The 20,859-nt window shown below is 48.5% G+C and overlaps 1 protein-coding gene across 1 annotated transcript in view; it reads left to right on the top strand.

Annotated features, from left to right (window-relative positions):
- Nucleotides 1–20,859, top strand: part of TRIM67 (tripartite motif containing 67) — a 257,154-nt gene that overhangs the window by 132,568 nt on the left and 103,727 nt on the right. The gene's annotated exons all lie outside the window — the stretch shown is intronic.

Below are 20,859 nucleotides of genomic sequence, written 5' to 3' on the forward strand. Positions count from 1 at the left end.
CCCCGACCCTTTAAATTAAATCCCCCACCCTCCCGAACCCCCCCCCAAATGACTTAAATAACCTGCGGGTCCAGTGGCGGTCCGGAACGGCAGCGGTCCGGAACGGGCTCCTGCTACTGAATCTTGTTGTCTTCAGCCGGCGCCATTTTCCAAAATGGCGCCGAAAAATGGCGGCGGCCATAGACGAACACGATTGGACGGCAGGAGGTCCTTCCGGACCCCCGCTGGACTTTTGGCAAGTCTTGAGGGGGTCAGGAGGCCCCCCCCAAGCTGGCCAAAAGTTCCTGGAGGTCCAGCGGGGGTCAGGGAGCGATTTCCCGCCGCGAATCGTTTTCGTACGGAAAATGGCGCCGGCAGGAGATCGACTGCAGGAGGTCGTTCAGCGAGGGTTCCGGCGCCTCGCTGAACGACCTCCTGCAGTCGATCTCCTGCCGGCGCCATTTTCCATACGAAAACGATTCGCGGCGGGAAATCGCTCCCTGACCCCCGCTGGACCTCCAGGAACTTTTGGCCACCTTGGGGGGGGCCTCCTGACCCCCACAAGACTTGCCAAAAGTCCAACGGGGGTCCGTAAGGACCTCCTGCCGTCCAATCGTGTTCGTCTATGGCCGCCGCCATTCTTCGGCGCCATTTTGGAAAATGGCGCCGGCTGAAGACAACAAGATTCAGTAGCAGGAGCCCGTTCCGGACCGCTGCCGTTCCGGACCGCCGCTGGACCCGCAGGTTATTTAAGTCATTTGGGGGGGGGGGGGGTTCGGGAGGGTGGGGGATTTAATTTAAAGGGTCGGGGGTGGGTTTTAGGGGGTTTTAGTGTGCCGGCTCACGATTCTAACGATTTATAACGATAAATCGTTAGAATCTCTATTGTATTGTGTTCCATAACGGTTTAAGACGATATTAAAATTATCGGACGATAATTTTAATCGTCCTAAAACGATTCACATCCCTAGTATATTGTGTCCTCCATGGGTTTCCATATGGACCCTGAGAAAGTAATGGCCATCAAGAATTGGCCTCAACCTGTGGGGGTCAAGGCGCTTCAACGCTTCCTTGGCTTCACCAATTTCTAACCAAACATTTATACCCCACTACTCCAGGATGGTGGCTCCGCTTACGGCCCTCAACAAGAAGGGGGCCAATGCTAGAAACTGGCTACGAGCCTTCCAAGAACTGAAGACGGCCTTCCTTCAGGACACATGTCTCCATCACCCGGATCCCCAACATCAGTTCATTGTGGAAGTTCACGCCTCTGACATGGCGGTCGGATCCATCCTGAGTCAAATATCTGGCAACGGGAGATCCCTGCCATGCTCTTACTTTTCCCGGAAATTCTCAACCGCAGAAAAAAATTATGGCATAGGAGACAAGGAACTTCTGACCTTCAAATTGGCCTTCGAGGAATGGCGCCAGTGGTTGGAGGGAGCCCAACACTCAGTGATCATTTATACGGCTCACAAGAATCTGGAATGCTTATGTCACGCCCAGCGCCTCAACCCTCGACAAGCTCGGTGGTCCCTCTTTTTTTTAGCTGCTTCAACTTCTTCCTCCGCTACAGGCCAGCATCCAAGAACGTCCAGGCGGACGCCCTCTCCCACACGGCGGAGACGGAAGATACCCCCAATCTGCCTCAATACATACTCGACCCAGCCAAGGTGCTTCTTGTGGCATCCAATGTGGTTCCTATCGGGAAGACAGTTGTACCGGTTCACCTTTGGAAGAAGGTATTGTCTTGGGCACATGACTCTCTGACCGCAGGTCACCCTGGGGTAGCACGAACTCAGGAATTACTCTCCGAGTACTACTGGTGGCCCCAGTTTAAGAAGGATGTCCGGCTCTGTCAGCTCCTGCCTGACCTGTGCTCAACAAAAGACTCCTACCAGTCGCCCCTGGGGTCTTCCTCAGCCATTGCCTATCCCCACTGAACCGTGGACCCACTTGTCCACAACTTCATTGTGGATCTACCCTCTTCAGAAGGAAAGACGGTGATCTGGGTTACGACTGACAGGTTCTCCAAGATGGCCCACTTCGTCCCTCTTGCTAAGTTGCCTTCAGCACCTGAACTCGCGAACCTGTTTACTCACCACATCTTTCGCCTTCACGGACTTCCCCGACAGATCGCCTCGGATCGGGGCTCTCAATTCACGGCGAAATATTGGAGGGCGCTTTGTAAAACATTTGGGGTCCAGCTAAACTTCACGACCGCCTTCCACCCTCAAGCTAACGGCCAAGTGGAGCGCACGAACCAGACATTGAAAACCTTCCTCCGGTCCTTCGTGGGAGATCTGCAGAATGATTGATTGGGTGGCCCTGCTCCCATGGGCAGAGTTCTCGTACAACCACCACAAACACTCTGCCACCGGCAGTTCTCCCATCTATAGCGAGAGGGACGAAGTGGGCCATCTTGGAGAACCTGTCAATTGTAATCCAGATCACCATCTTTCCTTCTGAAGAGGGTAGATCCACAATGAAGTCTGTAAAACATTGATAAGACAGTCTTGAATAGCACGGGTGCAACCCTGAGGAGCGGGGAAGGCCAGACGAGAACTCTGGCCTTCTCTGGCATTTGTTGCCAGAGGATGTGGTTAGTGAAGTTAGTATAGCTGGGTTCAAAAAAAGGTTTGGATAAGTTCTTGGAGGAGAAGTCCATTAATGGCTATTAATCAAGTTTAGTTAGGGAATAGCCACTGCTATTAATTGCATCAGTAGCATGGGATCTTCTTAGTGTTTGGGTAATTGCCAGGTTCTTGTGGCCTGGTTTAGCCTCTGTTGGAAACAGGATGCTGGGCTTGATGGACCCTTGGTCTGACTCAGCATGGCAATTTCTTATGTTCTTATGACAGGCGAAGAGAGATTTTGAAATGAAGTTGACCATAGAGGCAAAAACTCATAATAAAACCTTTTTTAAATATATCCAAAGCAAGAAACCTGTGAGGGAGTCGGTTGGACCATTAGATGACCGAGGGGTTATAGGGGCTCTTAGGGAAGATAAGGCCATTGCAGAAAGACTAAATGAATTCTTTGCCTCCGTGTTTACTAATGAGAATGTTGGGGAGATACCAGTTCCAGTGATGGTTTTCAGGGGTGATGAGTCAGATGTCACCTGGACGGATGGGTATGCATCCTATGGTACTGAAGGAACTCAAAAATGAAATTTCTGATCTATTAGTTAAAATTTGTAACCTTTCATTAAAATCATCCATTGTACCTGAAGACTGGAGGGTGGCCAATGTAACCCCAATATTTAAAAAAGGCTCCAGGGGCGATCCGGGTAACTGTAGACCAGTGAGCCTGATTTCAGTGCTGGGAAAAATAGTGGAAACTATTCTCAAAATCAAAATCGTAGAGCATATAGAAAGACATGATTTAATGGAACACAGTCAACATGGATTTACCCAAGGGAAGTCTTGCCTAACAAATCTGCTTCATTTTTTTGAAGGGGTTAATAAACATGTGGATAGAGGTGAACCGGTAGATGTAGTGTATTTGGATTTTCAGAAGGCGTTTGACAAAGTCCCTGATGAGAGGCTTCTACGAAAACTAAAAAGTAATGGGATAGGAGGTGATGCCCTTTCGTGGATTACAAACTTGTTAAAAGGCAGGAAATAGAGAGTAGGATTAAATGGTCAATTTTCTCAGTGGAAAAGGGTAAACAGTGGAGTGCCTCAGGGATCTGTACTTGGACCGGTGCTTTTCAAAATATACATAAATGATCTGGAAAGGAATACGACGAGTGAGGTTATCAAATTTGCGGATGATACAAAATTATTCAGAGTAGTTAAATCACAAGCAGACTGTGATACATTGAAGGAGGACCTTGCAAGACTGGAAGATTGGGCATCCAAATGGCAGATGAAATTTAATGTGGACAAGTGCAAGGTGTTGCATATAGGGAAAAATAACCCTTGCTATAGTTACACGATGTTAGGTTCCATATTAGGAGCTACCACCCAGAAAAAAGATCTAGGCATCATAGTGGATAATACTTTAAAATCGTCGGCTCAGTGTGCTGCAGCAGTCAAAAAAGCAAACAGAATGTTAGGAATTATTAGGAAGGGAAAAGTTAATAGAACAGAAAATGTCATAATGCCTCTATTTCGCTCCATGGTGAGACCGCACCTTGAATACTGTGTACAATTCTGGTCGCCGCATCTCAAAAAAGATATAGTTGCAATGGAGAAGGTACAGAGAAGGGCAACCAAAATGATAAAGGGGATGGAACAGCTCCCCTATGAGGAAAGGCTGAAGAGGTTAGGGCTGTTCAGCTTGGAGAAGAGTTGGCTGAGGGGGATATGATAGAGGTCTTTAAGATCATGAGAGGTCTTGAACGAGTAGATGTGACTTGTTTATTTACACTTTCGAATAATAGAAGTACTAGGGGGCATTCCATGAAGTTAGCAAGTAGCACATTTAAGACTAATCGGAGAAAATGCTTTTTCATTCAACACACAATAAAGCTCTGGAATTTGTTGCCAGAGGATGTGGTTAGTGCAGTTAGTGTAGCTGGGTTCAAAAAAGGTTTGGATAAGTTCTTGGAGGAGAAGTCCATTAACGACTATTAATCAAGTTTACTTAGGGAATACCCACTGCTATTAATTGCATCAGTAGCATGGGATCTTCTTAGTGTTTGGGTAATTGCCAGGTTCTTGTGGCCTGGTTTGGCCTCTGTTGGAAACAGGATGCTGGGCTTGATGGACCCTTGGTCTGACCCAGCATGGCAATTTTTTATGTTCTTATGGTATATGGGAAACAGCTTCTACCTCCCTTGCCCTTGCTGTCGGTAGTGCCATCTCCAGCAATACAACTCAAGGCCCAACAATTACCTTGTCTCTTGAACTCTACCCGACAGAAGCTTCAACGCACTGCAGTTATCACTAAGAAGTATGCAGACTGTCTACGAATTCCAGCCCCATCCTTTCTCCCCGGGAATAAAGTATGGTGGAGTATGAAATATCTTCGTTGCGGCTTTCCTCCATGCGCCTAGCCTCAAAGTACTTTGGAACGTTCTCCATCATGGAACGGGTGGGGGCAGTCACTTACCGTCTCCGCCTCCCTCCTACGCTCAGGGTCCACAATGTCTTTCATGTTTCCCTGCTGAATCCATTGGTTCTGTCCATCTTCCATAGGAATACCCCCGCACCGGCCACACCTGAGGCGCACGAGGATTCAGTCTACCAAGTCAAAGAGGTCCTAGATGTGCAATTCCACCACAGGCGTTGGTAGTACCTCCTCTCTTGGCAGGGTTACTGTCCTGAGGAGAATTCCTGGGAGCCAGCCTCCAACATACTGGACAAGGACCTCCTCCATCAGTTCCATGTAGATCATCCTGCTAAACCTAGACCCCTGGGAAGGGGGCGTAGGAGAGGGGGTACTGTTACGGTCCTGGGCCGTGCCCCGGACCCTCCACCTACCTCGGGGCAGGCCCGGGCTTCAGGAACTCCTCTTTGGCCGTCTATGCCCAACCTGGCTCCTGCTGCGGCGTTCCCTCCTCGAGGGAGACACCACCGATCCTCCATGTCTGACCCCGCCCCCTAGGCGTGCGCAGGGGCTCCGGGGTTTAAAGGGGCAAGCGCGGGAAAGCACAGCACAGCCCTAGGGATGACGTCAGACGCTGCAGGGTCATTTAAACCCTGCAGCTGACTCTAAGCTTTGCCTTGCAACAAGATTCCCTATGTTTAGAGCTCCTAGTTGCTGCTTCAGATCCCTGATCTGGTCTTCGGCTTCTGACTCCTGGTTTTCGACTCCGGCTTCCGTCCCTGGACCTCCGATTCTGCTTCTGTCCTTGGTTTGGTCTTCGGCTTCTGACTTCTGTCTTCCGACCTTGGTTCGTCCACTGACTTCTGGCTTCAGCGTCCATCCCTGGCTGGACTCCGGCTTCTGGCTTCTCTTCATCCACAGGTATCTGATTCTTCACCCACCATGGGGCCTTGCCTAAGTCCCAGAGGCTCGGGTCCTCACAGGCTCCTCCCGGGGGATCACGGGCTTCCAATGGTGAATTTTTCATCGACTTCCTGGTGTTGGCTGCTTCCCTGGTCTATCGCCTCTGGTCCTCGGTCGCAGAGGATCTTGCCTAAGTCCCAGCGGTCCGTGTCCTCATGGGCTTCTCTCGGGGGGACCGCAGGCTTCCAAGGGTGAAGCCTCCCCAGGGCCATCTCCTCAGCACCGCCTCCCAGCTGCGACATCCACCGTGGGTTCCCACAGTACATCACCATCCGTCTCAGCTGACTCAAGGGTCCACTCACCTAACAGATGTCTGAAGTAGGTAGCATGATTCTTTGTATTCCATCACTGTACACAGAAGTGATGCGATGGCACCTGCACCAAAATACCTACCTAGGCAGCCTGCATGAAAGGCCCTAATACTCTAGATCAGCGGTTATCAACCAGTGTGTCTCGGCACACTAGTGTATCGCGAAGCACTGGCAGGTGTGTCGTGCACCCGCTGCTCTTCCCCTCCCCCTTTCACCTCAGCGAGATGAACACTGCTGCCGGTGCTGCCCGGGCTATCAGCACATTCAAGCCCCAAGGGGAACGGCAGCAGTGTTTTGTGGAAGCCGGCAACAGGAACGTGACCTTTTCTTCTTCCTGCCCCTGTGGCCTGGAAGAGGAAGTGATGTTTACTGGGCACGCTGGAAGAAGAAAAAGGCCATGCATGCTGCTGCTACTGAAAGAGCACAGTGCCGCTGCCCCCTCCCCCGGCTCCAACCTCCCCTTCTCTCGCCAGCGCAACACCAGCAAGAAAATATAAAATTAATAATCAAACTGCAAACATAAAAAGGCTGGGGTGGGGAGAAAAGCATAAAATTACATTCTCAGCTAATTGCTCTGTGCTGCGATCGATCGCAGCACAAGCAAACAGCTAAGTGCTGCCTTCTTAGCGCTGTGGGGTTGGGGAGGTCACTGCTGCTGGTTTCCTGCCTGTCAGGACGCTGCTTTTAATAGCAGCATACCGGCTACTTTGTGCTGTAGCTGCTATGTGTGCTGTGGGTGGGGGTGAGCGAGACAGAGAGTGAGTCAGCATGTGTGTAAGTGTATGAGAGAATGTGTGCAAGTAAGAGAAATGTGTGAGAGCAAGAGACTGCTCAGGAATGTCACAGGTGTGTGTGAGAGAAAGAGATTGTGAGGCAGGTGACTGGTATGTGTGAGAGAGAGATTGGTCAGGCAGGTGACTGGTATGTGTGAGAGAGAGAGATTGGTGAGGTAGGTCACTGGTGTATGTGTGAGAGAGAGATTGGTCAGGCAGGTGACCTGTGTGTGTGTGTGTGTGTGTGAGAGATAGACTAGTCATGGGCCCTAAGGAAGAAGAGCATGAGGACAGAGCTTCAGCAGCCCTTGCTGCTTCTGGTATGTGCTATTGGCCTACAAGGGAAAGGAGTAGGAGAGTTACTGGAGAGGGTAAGTAAAGGTGGCTTTTTAAGTTTATCTTTCTTGATTGACTGCCATTTTATTTAAATTCTTTATTTATTGCTTTTCATTTCATTACAATAAACAAAATATAACATTGAAACATCATAATGACCGAGTTGAATAAGCATCTAACCATATTACAACTTAATCATATACTTTTTTCCTTTATCAACCCTTTGCCAATCATATTTCAAAAGGAAAATATCAGTGAAATCCTCTCTAAACTGAACGGCATACAAGGATAAAACATTTAAACCTGAAGAATATACATTATCTAAGACCTATCTTTATTATTAGAGCCGGTCATGTTATGCAAGTAGGTCCTTCAACCCAGCTGGGTCTAAAAATGAATAGTTCTTACCTTCCAACTTAATAATACACTTACATGGGTATTTTAAGTTGAAATATCCTCCCTTATCTAATACTGCCTTCCTATATTGCAAAAAGTTTTTCCAACGAATTTGAGTAGATTTAGTGAGATCAGGAAAGATCCATACTTTTTGACCGTAGTAAGTATTTAGCCTACCACGGAAAAATGACCTCAATATATTATCCCTATCTGAGGAGAATGCAAATTGAACTAATAATGTCCCTCTTGTCTTTATTTCCAAATCATCTTGTGATTTTTGTAATAAATCAGATATATCTATGGAATTACTACTTGTTTCCATTCCTTTACCATTCTTTACTATTCTAATTCCAATCTCACTTTTCTTACTCCTCAAATAGAAGGCTTTAACTATCACTGGTAGACATTTTTCAGGAATTTTCAAGATTTGTAATGTATAATTCCTAAACAATTCCATGGGGTCTATTTTGCTTATAATTGGAAAATTATTAACTCTTAGATTTAAAGATCTTACTATATTTTCTAATCTTTTATTAGTTTCCCCTTCTACATTTATCTGGTGACTCTGAATTTTCTCAATTTGCAAAACCCGTTTTTCTATTACATCTATATCAAATTTTTGCTTTTCCAACTCAGCAGTATTTTTAACTGATGAGTTGGATGTTTTCATCACAGCTTCAGTTAACTTATTTATTGAAAGATCTAATTTCACCATATAATTCCATAGACTTTCCAAAGTTATATTTGCAGGTTTCATTGGCAAATTTTACACTTTAATTATTACTTTGCGCGCGTCGGCCGGGTGCCCCGCTCTGTGGTCCGGTCCCGGGGGCTGTTCCAGAGGCCGCGGCCACGCCCCCAGAACGCCCCCGGCCGAAACCACGCCCACATCGCCGCCCCCGAAACGCCGCGCCCCGCCCCCTAAATGGCGCGTCATCTCGACACGCCCCCGACACGCCCCCGACGCGTCCCGGGGCTTTACGCGCGCTGGCGGCCTATGCAAAATAGGCGCGCCGGCGCGCGAGGGCCCTGCGCGCGTAAATCCAGAAGGATTTATGCGCGAGGGCCCTGCGCGCGTAAATCCAGAAGGATTTATGCGCGAGGGCCCTGCGCGCGTAAATCCAGAAGGATTTACGCACGCGGGCCTTTGAAAATCTGCCCCTTAATGTGGGATGGACCCAGAAAACAAATCGGAAGTTGATCCAAGGTTGCTGTGTAAACAAAGTGGTGATCGGTGTATAAGAAAGACCTTTATTGAAAATAGCCAGACTCTGGCCGAGTTTCGCTCTTTTTGTCAAGAGCTGCCTCAGGGGCAATGCATGTCAGCAGGGCTGGTGCCACAAAGTTATACTCCCACTTTGTCTATAGCGTATATGTTCAAGTTGTTCCTTCTTAGTGGTGCAGCAGCCTGTGCGATCCGGACCGTGTCAATACAGTATTCAGCATGGGATATTATGATCACATTATTTTGCGTGTATCTCCAGAGTTTAAATGCATTTGTATTCCATCTGACTGTTTGAAAAACTGTGCTATATATTCATAAAGTGCTGCCACTACAGCTGAATACTGTATTGACAAAAAGAACAAAACTCGGCCAGAGTCGGGCTGTTTTCAATAAAGGTCTTTCTTATACGCCGATCTCCACTTTGTTTACCGCTACACAGCACTTAATGTGGGTAAATCCTATGGACAATTCATTGGCTTATATTTTCAAAAGCCCACTTGCACAGGTAAAGTGCATTTACACCTGTAAAACCCAGTTTAAGCTTGTAAATGCTTTTGAGGTGCCCATTCCATATTTTACAAAAGTTACAAATATACTTGCATATAAAGAGGTAAGTTGCTTTTTAAAAGAAAACTTACGTGTACATTTGCCAACTTGTATATTTTTACACCTGCTAATTATCTGGCGTAAATTATATTTAAAATGTTTATTATGTAGTACTGACTAGGGATGTGCAGACAAAAAGTTTGCGTTGATAAGTTGAAGTTGAGGGTCGATTTCGTTCAATATGGACATATGGAGAATTCTATAAGTTGAGGGTCTGTCCATACGTTCACCGGTTCCCTAAATAAAAATTTAAACCCCTCAGCCTCCTTAATCCCCCCCCCCAAGACTTACCAAAACTCCCTGGTGGTCCAGCGGGGAGTCAGGAAGCCATCCCTATATTCCTTTGCGAGGAGCACGTGACGTCGGCGTGACGCGGACGTCACGTGCTCCTCGGCGCCTCCGCTCCGGGACCCCCATTGGACCCAACCGGAATGTTTGGCCAGCTTGGGGGGGTCAACATAGCTATGTTGAATAAGTTGAAAATCGCGATGCATTGCGCATCATCACTTTTTTAAGTTTAAAAAAAAAAAAGTTGCGTTTTACATATGCGTTCAAAACAAATGCACTGACTGAGTGGAAGGTCTGGGTAAATTGGGGAGAGTTCAGGCTGAAGATCCAGGAGGTCTCATTGACCTGGAAAAGGACTGGATGTACTGGTGGACAAATTGATAAACGGGTTTTAAAACTGGCCGATTTACACATGTACATCAGGACCTACTATTCCTACTTTATGTTCACATGTAAAATATATGTTTGTATATTTTTAAAATATTTAGGAAAAATACTGACTGATGTGTGATTTTAATGCATTGCATGTATATACATGCATATATTGTGGGGTGGAGCTATACATATTTTATAAAAAAAAAACCATGTAAATCATACACACAGGTTATAAAATAATTACATAGATCTGCTTACTACCATGTATGCATGAATATGCCACCACGTATATTAGATTGAAAGTTAACTTCTTAGGAGGTCATTTTTTAAAGGAGTTATGCTTGTAAACGTAACATACTATCATAGCAATTTTCAAAAGCCCATTTACACATGAAAAGTGCACTTATATGTGTAAAACCTATTGACAATTGAATGGCATATATTTAGACATTTTTAAAAGCCCAGTTATATGGGTAAAGTACATTTACATTCGTAAAACCCAGTTTTATGCATGTAAATCTTTTTGAAAATTACCCCCTTAGAATTCATTGTTTCTGATTAAAAGCAATTAGTGCATGTTATTGTGCACTTTGCCACTGGTAGCATTATTTGCATGGTAGGACAATAAACTTTTATTCTCCCAGCTAGGAGAAGAAAGTTTTTCTATTTTCTGGTATTGGAATTGTTGGCATGGTGGAAAAATAAACTTTGATTCTTTCAGCTAGGAAAAGATAATGGGGCAGATTTTCAAAGGGGTACATGTGTAACCCCCGAAAAGCTGCCCCTTCCATCCCCTGCGCGTGCCGAGCCTATGTTGCATAGGGTCAGTGGCGCGCGCAAGCCCCGGGACGTGCGTAAGTCTCAGGGCTTTCCTGGGGGAGCGTGTCGGGGGCGTTCTGGGGGCGTGAACGCGGCCTCCGGACCAGCCCCCGGACCGGAACATGGTGTGCCAGCGCGCGCAATTTACGCCTGCCTTGGGCAGGCGTAACTTTTGAAATAAAGGTGTGTGGGGGGGGGGGGGAATTAGTTAGGGCCGGGGGCGGGTTAGTTAGGGGAAGGAAAGGGAAGGTGGGGGTGCCAGAAAGAAAGTTCCCTCCAAGGCCGCTCCGATTTCAGAGCGACCTCGGAGGGAACGGAGGCAGGCTTCGCAGCTCGCCACGCGCAGGCTGCCGATTTTGCACAGCCTTGCGCGCGCCGACCCCAGATTTTAAAAGATACACGCGGCTACACGTGTGTCTTAAAATCCGGCATACTTTTGTTTGCGCCGGTTGCACGAACAAAAGTATGCGCGTGCGTACTTTTTAAAAATCTGCCCCATAATTTGTATATACCAGTGTTAGAAATGTTTTTGTGATGGGAAATAGACTTTGATTCACTGAGCTAGGAAAAGAGAAGTTTTGTGTTTCCCAATGTTAGAATTGTTTGTGAGGTGGGAATATAGACTTTGATTCTCTCAACATAGAGAGTTTTTGTGTTTGCCCAGGGTTGCAACTGTTTGCATGGTGGGAAAATAGATTGATTTACTGAGTTAGGAAAAATAAGTTTTTGTTTGCCAATATTGGAACTGTTTTTCCTGGTAGAAAAATAGATTGACTAGCTGAGCTAGGAAAAGAATGTTTTTTGGTTTTGTCAGTGTTAGAATTTTTGATGTGGTAGGAAAATAGGCTTTGATTCTGTTAGCTAGAAAAAGAAAGGTTTTGTATTTTCTAGTACTGGAACTGTTTACATGATAGGAAAATAGACTTTGATTCCCTCAGCTAGGACAAGACACTTTTTTTTTACTACTGTTGGAACTTGTTTATGTGGTAGAAAAATAGACTTTCATACTCTCAGCTAGGAAAAGAGAGTTTTTATGTTTGCCAGTATTAGCAGTGTTTGTGGGTTGAAAAATAGGCTGAGCTAGAAAAATAGAGTTTTTGTATTTGCCAGAGCTGGAAAATAGACTTTGATTTCCTCAGCTAGGAAAAGAGAGTTTTTGTATTTGCAAGTGTTAGAATTCTTTATGTGGTAGGAAATAAGACTTTCATTCTCTCAGCAAACAGGGAGTTTTTGTGTTTGCCCATTTTGGATCTATTAGCTTGATGGGAAAATAGACTTTCATTCTCTCAGCTAGGAATGAGAGATTTTTGTATTTGCTAGTGTTAAGAATTCTTTGCATGGTAAAAAAAAATTGACTTTGATTTTCACAGCTAGGCAAAGAGAGTTTTTATGTTTGCCAATATTAGAATAGTTTGCATGGTGGGAAACAAGGCTTAGATCCCCTAAGCTAGGAAAAGATGGATTTCCTAGCGTGTAGCAGATGGACTCAGGACCAATGGGTATAGTGTACTCCTGTTAGCAGTTGGAGACGGATCAGATTTCAATCTGACGTCAGCCCCTAGTACATATACCCCTGCAGGAAGTGCAGCTCCTCAGTATTTTCCATCTCCATAGCAGTTAGGGACTATCTGCACGCTCTCAGAGCGTTAGACCAAAATTTAAAGAACAAAACCGAAATTTAAAGAAGAAACCTACCTAAAGACGAGCCCCGCACTCCTGCGGTGATATCCTCGGGTCCCTCCCCCAGTTGAGTTTCCCGAGGTGATTTCCGTGGTGCCTCGGAGGTGAGCCTCGGTCCGGTGGCCGATTCGCGGCAGGGACTTAGCCCCCGAATCCTCGGGCGCAGCGTAGAGGCAGCCTTGGTCCGGTGGCCGAATCGCGGCGAGGATTTAGCCCCCGATCTTGGGCGCGGCTGAGAGGCAGCAGGTGCACCCCCTCGAGCGCGGCGGTGAAGGTATTTGCCCTCTCCCCCCGCAGCCAGAGACCGCCCGGAGCAAAACCGGGAAGCGCCGAAGACAAGGTAAGGTGTAAATCTTCTACTTAATCCGGTCTCCGAAGATCGAGGAGGAGCACAGATCGGCGATCGGAATCTGTGCCACCGGGTTGATCCGCCCTAACAGGGCCAGGCCCCGGCTGTTCCAGGGTCTGCCCACGTGGAGACCCTCCAAGGAGGTCGCCATATTGCCCGCACGCTCGCCGTCGCCATCTTGGCCTTGTTCGCCACGCCACCCGCCGTCCGATCCGAGTGCACAAATTGAGCTAAGCGCACAAAATTATTTGTGCGCATATTCTTAGGCGCATATAAAACCTTACGTGCATAAGTTACGCGCACAGTACAAGGCGCACATCTACGGCTAGACACACACCTGCGTGCACATATCAGACGCAATGGAGCGCATAAGAGCTTATGCGTCCACAGAAATGGCACCTCCAGAAATAGGAATAAAAGCTCAAGGCCTCTGCCCAGCATGCCAGATCAGAGCCGCACAGAGCGAGGAAGCAGATGCCCTATGCGCACACTGTGAGGAGGCCCTGGGAGATCCAGGTCAGGGCCAGTCCCACCCAGGGCCCAGTGCTAGCTCCTCATGGGGCACCCCGGACCTAGCAGGCCCCAGTGAGTCCATCCCACAGACGGGGACCCCCAGGGAACCGGCGCCCCTCAACTTAGACCCAGCATCGATCTCCTGGGTAGAGTTATTTAAGGGGATTCACGCCTTTGTCAAGATGCAGACTGAACCCCGGGCGGACCAGCCATATGCGACACCGGAAGACCCTCATGCCCCAGGACCCTCGAGGCCTAGGCACAGGCTCCCACCGCCCAGAAGCCCCACCTACGGGGACACGGATTTCTCCGAGGAAGAAGTCGAGCCCCTTGAGGAGGGAGAACTTCCCTCGGGGACAGAGCCACACCGAACCATGAGACGCTTCTTCTCAAAGGATGAGCTTCCGGACCTTGTATCCCAATGCCTATCGGAACTCGCTATCCCGGGCCAAGGCACCCCAGGGGAACCTAGAATGAACCCCCTGCTGGAGGGCCTTCGACAGACGTCTCGCCATTTTCCTCTCTTACAGGCGGCACAACAACTAATTGACCTGGGGTGGAATGTGCCGGAGTCCTCATTCAAAGGGGGTCGAGCCTTATCGGCCATGTGCCCCCTGGACCCAGCAACCAAGGAGCTTCTGGCATGCCCTAGAGTGGACGCCATAGTTTGCGCGGTCGCTAAGCGCACTACCATCCCAGTGGAGGGAGGAGCGGCGCTCAAGGATGCACACGACCGGCGCCTGGAAGCCATACTAAAACAAACATTTGAGGTGGCAGCCATGTCCCTGCAAATTGTGGCCTGCTGCACGTGGTGACACGTTCCTGTTTATCCCAAGCCAGGAACAACACCCCAGGAGAAGACATGGAATCAGCACCATCATTCCTCACTGACGCGGCTTCTGATCTAGTGCGCACAGCAGCCAGAGGAGTGTCATACACAGTGGCAGCCAGAAGACAACTCTGGCTTCGAAATTGGTCGGCTGACGCCTCCTCCAAGACACGCCTCACGACAATGCCCTTCAAAGGATCCCTCCTGTTCGGCAGCGAACTAGAGAAACTGGTTAACAAATGGGGCGACTCCCCATTACCTCGTCTGCCAGAAGACAAGACGAAGAGAAACCAGCGTCCCTTTCCCAGGTCCACCAGAGGCAGAAGCTCACAGTGCTTCAACACTTACAAGAATAACTATCAAGCGCCCCGCCCTACGGGCAGGAACCAGTCCTTTTGGAACAAACACAAGAGGGGAACCAGCTCGGGTCCAGGCCCCAGCCGCACCCCACAATGAGATTCAGCCGACCCATCCAAGGGAAGAAGCCATAGGGGGCAGGCTAACCCTATTCTACCGCAGATGGGTCGAGATAACTTCGGACAAGTGGGTCCTAGCCATCATCCGAGAAGGGTACTACCTGGACTTCCTTCGAACCCCTCTGGACAAGTTCATGGAATCTCCCTGCCATGACCCCGCAAGAGGGTGGCAGTGGAAGCTACACTGACCAGACTTCTGGACCTCGAGGCCATAACCCCGGTACCTTCTCGGGAAACAAATACTGGACATTACTCCATTTACTTTATCATACCCAAGAAAGAGGGTACATTCAGGCCCATCCTGGACCTCAAGTCAGTCAACCGACACCTAAGGATCCCACGCTTCCGCATGGAAACCCTACGATCGGTCATACGTGCAATACAGCCAGGAGAGTTCCTCACATCCCTAGACCTGTCGGAGGCCTACTTACACATCCTAATTCATCAGGAACACCAGCGCTACCTACGCTTCAAAGTCCTGAATCGTCACTACCAGTTCCGGGCACTACCCTTCGGGTTAGCCACTGCACCCCAGACGTTCACCAAGGTAATAGTAGTGGCGGCGGCAACACTCAGGAAGGAAGGAATCCTCGTTCATCCTTACCTGGACGATTAGCTGATCAGAGCAAAATCACCAGAGGAAAGCCACCAAGCAACCAGCAGAGTCATAGCTCTACTGGAAAGCTTGGGATGGGTAGTCAACACAAACAAGAGCTCCCTACAGCCCTCGCAGTCGCTGGAATACCTAGGAGTCCGATTCGACACCAAGGAAGACAAGGTCAGCCTGACCCCCACGAGGAGATCAAAGCTGTGGGACCGGTTCCAGACCTTGCTGAGCGCCCCTCGTCCCACAGCATGGGATTACCTGCAAGTCCTCGGACTAATGGCATCCACACTGGAAGTGGTGCCATGGGCGCGGGCCCACATGAGGCCCCTGCAACGCTCACTCCTATCACGGTGGAGCCCACGATCCCAGAACTACTCCGTACGTCTACCACTACCAGGCAGAGTCCAGACCCAGCTAAGGTGGTGGCTACAGACCAGCCACATGAGCCGGGGATCAAGACTATCCTCCCCAACCTGGACTCTGCTCACCACAGATGCCAGCCTACACGGGTGGGGAGCACACTGCGAAGAGTTAACCGCCCAAGGGTGGTGGAACGAAGAAGAGGCAGGGTGGAACATCAACCGCCTAGAAGCACGGGCAGTCAGATTAGCCTGCCTGCAGTTCGCCCACAGACTTCGAGACAAAGCGGTCAGAGTGATGTTGGACAACGCCATGACGGTGGCCTACATCAACCAGCAGGGCGGAACCAGAAGCCAACAGGTGTCCTTAGAAATAGACCCTCTGATGGCTTGGGTGGAAGCAAATCTCCAGGACATCTCCGCCGTCCACATCGCCGGGAAGGACAACACCACGGCAGACTTCCTCAGCAGGGAAAGTCTAAACCCAGGAGAATGGAAGCTGTCACCCACAGCCTTCAAGATGATAGTGAATCGGTGGGGGACTCCAGACATGGATCTTCTAGCAAACAGATCCAACGCTCAAGTACCCAGATACTTCAGCCGCAGGCGGGATCCGCAGTCCCAGGGGATTGACGCCCTGGTACAGGCCTGGCCACTGGGTACCCTGCTATACGCCTTTCCGCCGTGGCCCTTGCTGGGCGCAATCATTCACAAGATTCAGCGGCACAGGGGACTAGTTCTTCTGGTGGCCCCGGACTGGCCAAGAAGACCCTGGTATGCAGACATGAGAAGACTACTTGCAGGGAATCCACTTCCCCTGCCTCCACACAGAGACCTGCTACAACAAGATCCCATCCTCCACGAGGACCCAGCTCAACTCTCTTACGGTCTGGCCATTGAGAGGGCCCGCCTGAGAAAGAGGGGATACTCAGGGGCAGTAATAGATACTCTCCTCCGAGCATGCAAGTTCTCCACATCTCTAACATACATAAGGATCTGGAGAGTCTTTGAGGCCTGGTGCGAAGACCACAATGTCAAACCACGTTCCTCTAAAGTTCCCGTGATCCTGGAATTCTTACAGAACGGACTACAGAAGGGTCTGTCCCTCAACTCCATCAAGGTACAGGTGGCCGCATTGTCATGCTACGGCTCCAGGAGCGAGGACGACAGCTTAGCCTCGCACCCAGATGTATCACGCTTCCTGAAAGGAGTCAAACACATTCGCCCACCACTAAACTGGCCAGTGCCCCTGTGGAACCTCAACCTCGTCTTGGAATTCCTAGCGGGATCCGCCTTCAGACCCCTCCGTCGGCTGCCACTAATAAAAATGGCGCCGATGGCCTTTGCCCTTACCATGTGACAGGGTATCCGTGCCATTGGCCGGCCCCTGTCACATGGAGGGAGCACTGGATGGCCGGTGCCATCTTTAAAAATGGTGCGGGCCATCCAGTGCTCCTACCATGTGACAGGGGCCGGCCAATGGCACAGATACCCTGTCACATGGTAAGGGCAAAGGGCCATCGGCGCCATTTTGATTAGTGGCAGCCATCGGCCCGGGAGTGGGAGATCACTCCCGGGACCCCCACTGGACCACCAGGCACCTGTAAAATGATTTTTGGGGGGGTCGGGAGGGTGGGGGAAGCAAAGGGATTAATTTTAAAGGGTCGGGGTGGGTTTAGGGTTATTTTTATGTGCCGTTTTTCCCGCCCTCCCCCAAAACAATAAGAGAACCCCCACGAACAATATCGTGGGTTTTTCCTATCGTTTCGGGGGAGCCCCCGATTCCAGATGATTTTGAAAATATCGACGATATTTTCAATCGTCCGAAGCCCGATTCACATCCCTAGTTTCTATGCAGGGATCTATAGCAGCTTGGATTGTTCTGTTTTCCTTATAGAGGGTTTAATTATTATTTTAGGCCTGGTGTAATATTTATAGTATTAATGTTCATAGGTAGGGTTGTTGCTGTTTGAGTGGCTCTCTGGGGGTCATACCCATGCCCAAGATGCATTATAGTAAGCCTAATACCATATAGGTTCCAAGTACCTCTTGCTTTTTTGCAAGGGTTTCTGGTTGGCACCTCCGCAATACATGTAAATATAATATTTATTTATTTAAGAACATTTTTATACCGGTATTCGTAGGTACATCATATCGGTTTACAGATAACTTAACATATTACAAAAAACAAGGGTGGAGGAAACAAGGGAACGAAGGTGGAACCAAAGAACACAGAGAATGAGGAGGGGGAAAATAGAATAATGGGAGTAACTAGTATGAACGATGAAACTAGAGAAAGGTAACAGGGGAAAATGGATACTAATATACACAAGGGAAGAGGAGACCGGACTATCAGAGTACAAGGAGGCGAGTGGTCATATTCAGACGAAAAGTGGCGTAACTAATAAATAACAGCTAGATGGTACATATTGTAAGTGATATTTTTACCTCAGAAGACTGTGTTTTGAATGTTCTTTTTCATATAAATCTATTATAAATGCATAATTTTTAATTGTGTGTGAGGAGGGTGTGATGGGGTGGGGGGGGGGGGGGGTGCAAGGCTGTAAAGTTTTCCTAGGGCACCTAATACCCTTACACTGGCCATGAGCATTGTGTACAAACATTGAACAGTTTCCCAATTCATGAAGACATGTGTTGCATAATGGGTGAGGGTGCAATTTTTAAGAACATAAGAAAATGCCATACTGGGTCAGACCAAGGGTCCATCAAGCCCAGCATCCTGTTTCCAACAGTGGCCAATCCAGGCCATAAGAACCTAGCAAGTACCCAAAAACTAAGTCTATTCCATGTAACCATTGCTAATGGCAGTGGCTATTCTCTAAGTGAACTTAATAGCAGGTAATGGACTTCTCCTCCAAGAACTTATTCAATCCTTTTTTAAACACAGCTATATTAACTGCACTAACCACATCCTCCGGCAACAAATTCCAGAGTCTAATTGTGCATTGAGTAAAAAAGAACTTTCTCCGATTAGTTTAAATGTGCCCCATGCTAACTTCATGGAGTGCCCCCTAGTCTTTCTACTATCCGAAAGAGTAAATAACTGATTCACATCTACCCGTTCTAGACCTCTCATGATTTTAAACACCTCTATCATATCCCCCCTCAGTTTGTCTCTTCTCCAAGCTGAAAAGTCCTAACCTCTTTAGTCTTTCCTCATAGGGGAGTTGTTCCATTCCCCTTATCATTTTGGTAGCCCTTCTCTGTACCTTCTCCATCGCAATTATATCTTTTTTGAGATGCGGCGACCAGAATTGTACACAGTATTCAAGGTGCGGTCTCACCATGGAGCGATACAGAGGCATTATGACATTTTCCGTTTTATTCACCCTTCCCTTTCTAATAATGCCCAACATTCTGTTTGCTTTTTTGACTGCCGCAGCACACTGAGCCGATGATTTCAATGTGTTATCCACTATGACACCTAGATCTCTTTCTTGGGTTGTAGCACCTAATATGGAACCCAACATTGTGTAATTATAGCATGGGTTATTTTTCCCTATATGCATCACCTTGCACTTATCCACATTAAATTTCATCTGCCATTTGGATGCCCAATTTTCCAGTCTCACAAGGTCTTCCTGCAATTTATCACAATCTGCTTGTGATTTAACTACTCTGAACAATTTTATGTCATCTGCAAATTTGATTATCTCACTCGTCATTCCTGAAGGAAAAGTCCATAAACAGTTATTACTAGCTAGGTAGACATAGGAAAGCTGGCACTTATCCCTGAGAGTGAAATATAAGAAATAGACCAACTGTTGGAAATCTGATGGGTACTTCTGACCTGGACTGTCTACTAGAGATGTGAATCGTGTGCCAGATCGTCTTAACGATTAGATTCGGCTGGGGGGGGGGGGGGGGGAATCTGATCGTTAAAATATGTGAATTGGAATCGTTTCCGTTTCCGATTCCAATTCACATCGCTAATTTTTTTTTTAGGGAGGCCCGCACCGCTGAAAAAAAAAAAAACCCACCCGACCCTTTAAATTGACTCCCCCTCCCGACCCCCCCAAAACCTTTTAAAATTACCTGGTGGTCCAGGGGGGCCTCGGGGGGCCTCGGGGAGAGATCCAGGGGAGCCTCGGGGAGAGGAGAGATCCAGGGGGGCCTCGGGAAGAGATTTCCCGTTCCCAGGCATCAGCTGTTCTAAAAAAAAAATTGCGCCGATGCCCCTTTGCCCTTACCATGTGACAGGGTATCTGTGCCATTGGCCGGCCCCCGTCACATGGTAGGAGCACTGGATGGCCGGCGCCATCTTTAAAGATGGCACCGGCCATCCAGTGCTCATCAGCCCCTATTATACTATACTCTATAATAGGGGCTGATGAGTGAAGATGGCGCCGGCCATCCAGTGCTCCTACCATGTGATGGGGGCCGGCCAATGGCACGGATACCCTGTCACATGGTTAGGGCAAAGGGGCATCGGCGCTATTTTTTTTTTTTAGAACAGTTGATGCCTGGGAACGGGAAATCTCTTCCCGAGGCCTCCCTGGATCTCTCCCCGAGGCCCCCCTGGACCACCAGGTAATTTTAAAAGGTTTTGGGGGGGTCGGGAGGGGGGGGTCGATTTAAAGGGTCGGGTGGGTATTTCTTTTTAGCGGCGCGGGCCTCCCTAAAAAAAAAGGGTCAGGTGGGTTTTCTTTTTTATCGGGCCATCAGCGCCATTTTAATTAGTGGCAGCCAAAATGGCGCCGATGGCCCGAGAGCGGGAGATCGCGCCGGGACCCCCCCCCCCCCCCACTGGACCACCAGGTAACTTAACATTTTGGGGGGGTTCGGGAGGGTAAGGAATTAGTTTTAAAGGGTCAGGGTGGGTTTAGGGGTTGTTTTGGTGTGCCGGTTTTCCCGCCCTCCCCCAAATAATTCCCGTGCCCTATTTAACGATACAATACAAATACCCCTGACGATAAATCGGGGGCATTTGTATTGTATCGTGCACTCTATCGATTTAGG

Source organism: Rhinatrema bivittatum, chromosome 3 (assembly GCF_901001135.1).
Source record: "Rhinatrema bivittatum chromosome 3, aRhiBiv1.1, whole genome shotgun sequence".
In the NCBI taxonomy this organism is placed as follows: domain Eukaryota; kingdom Metazoa; phylum Chordata; class Amphibia; order Gymnophiona; family Rhinatrematidae; genus Rhinatrema; species Rhinatrema bivittatum.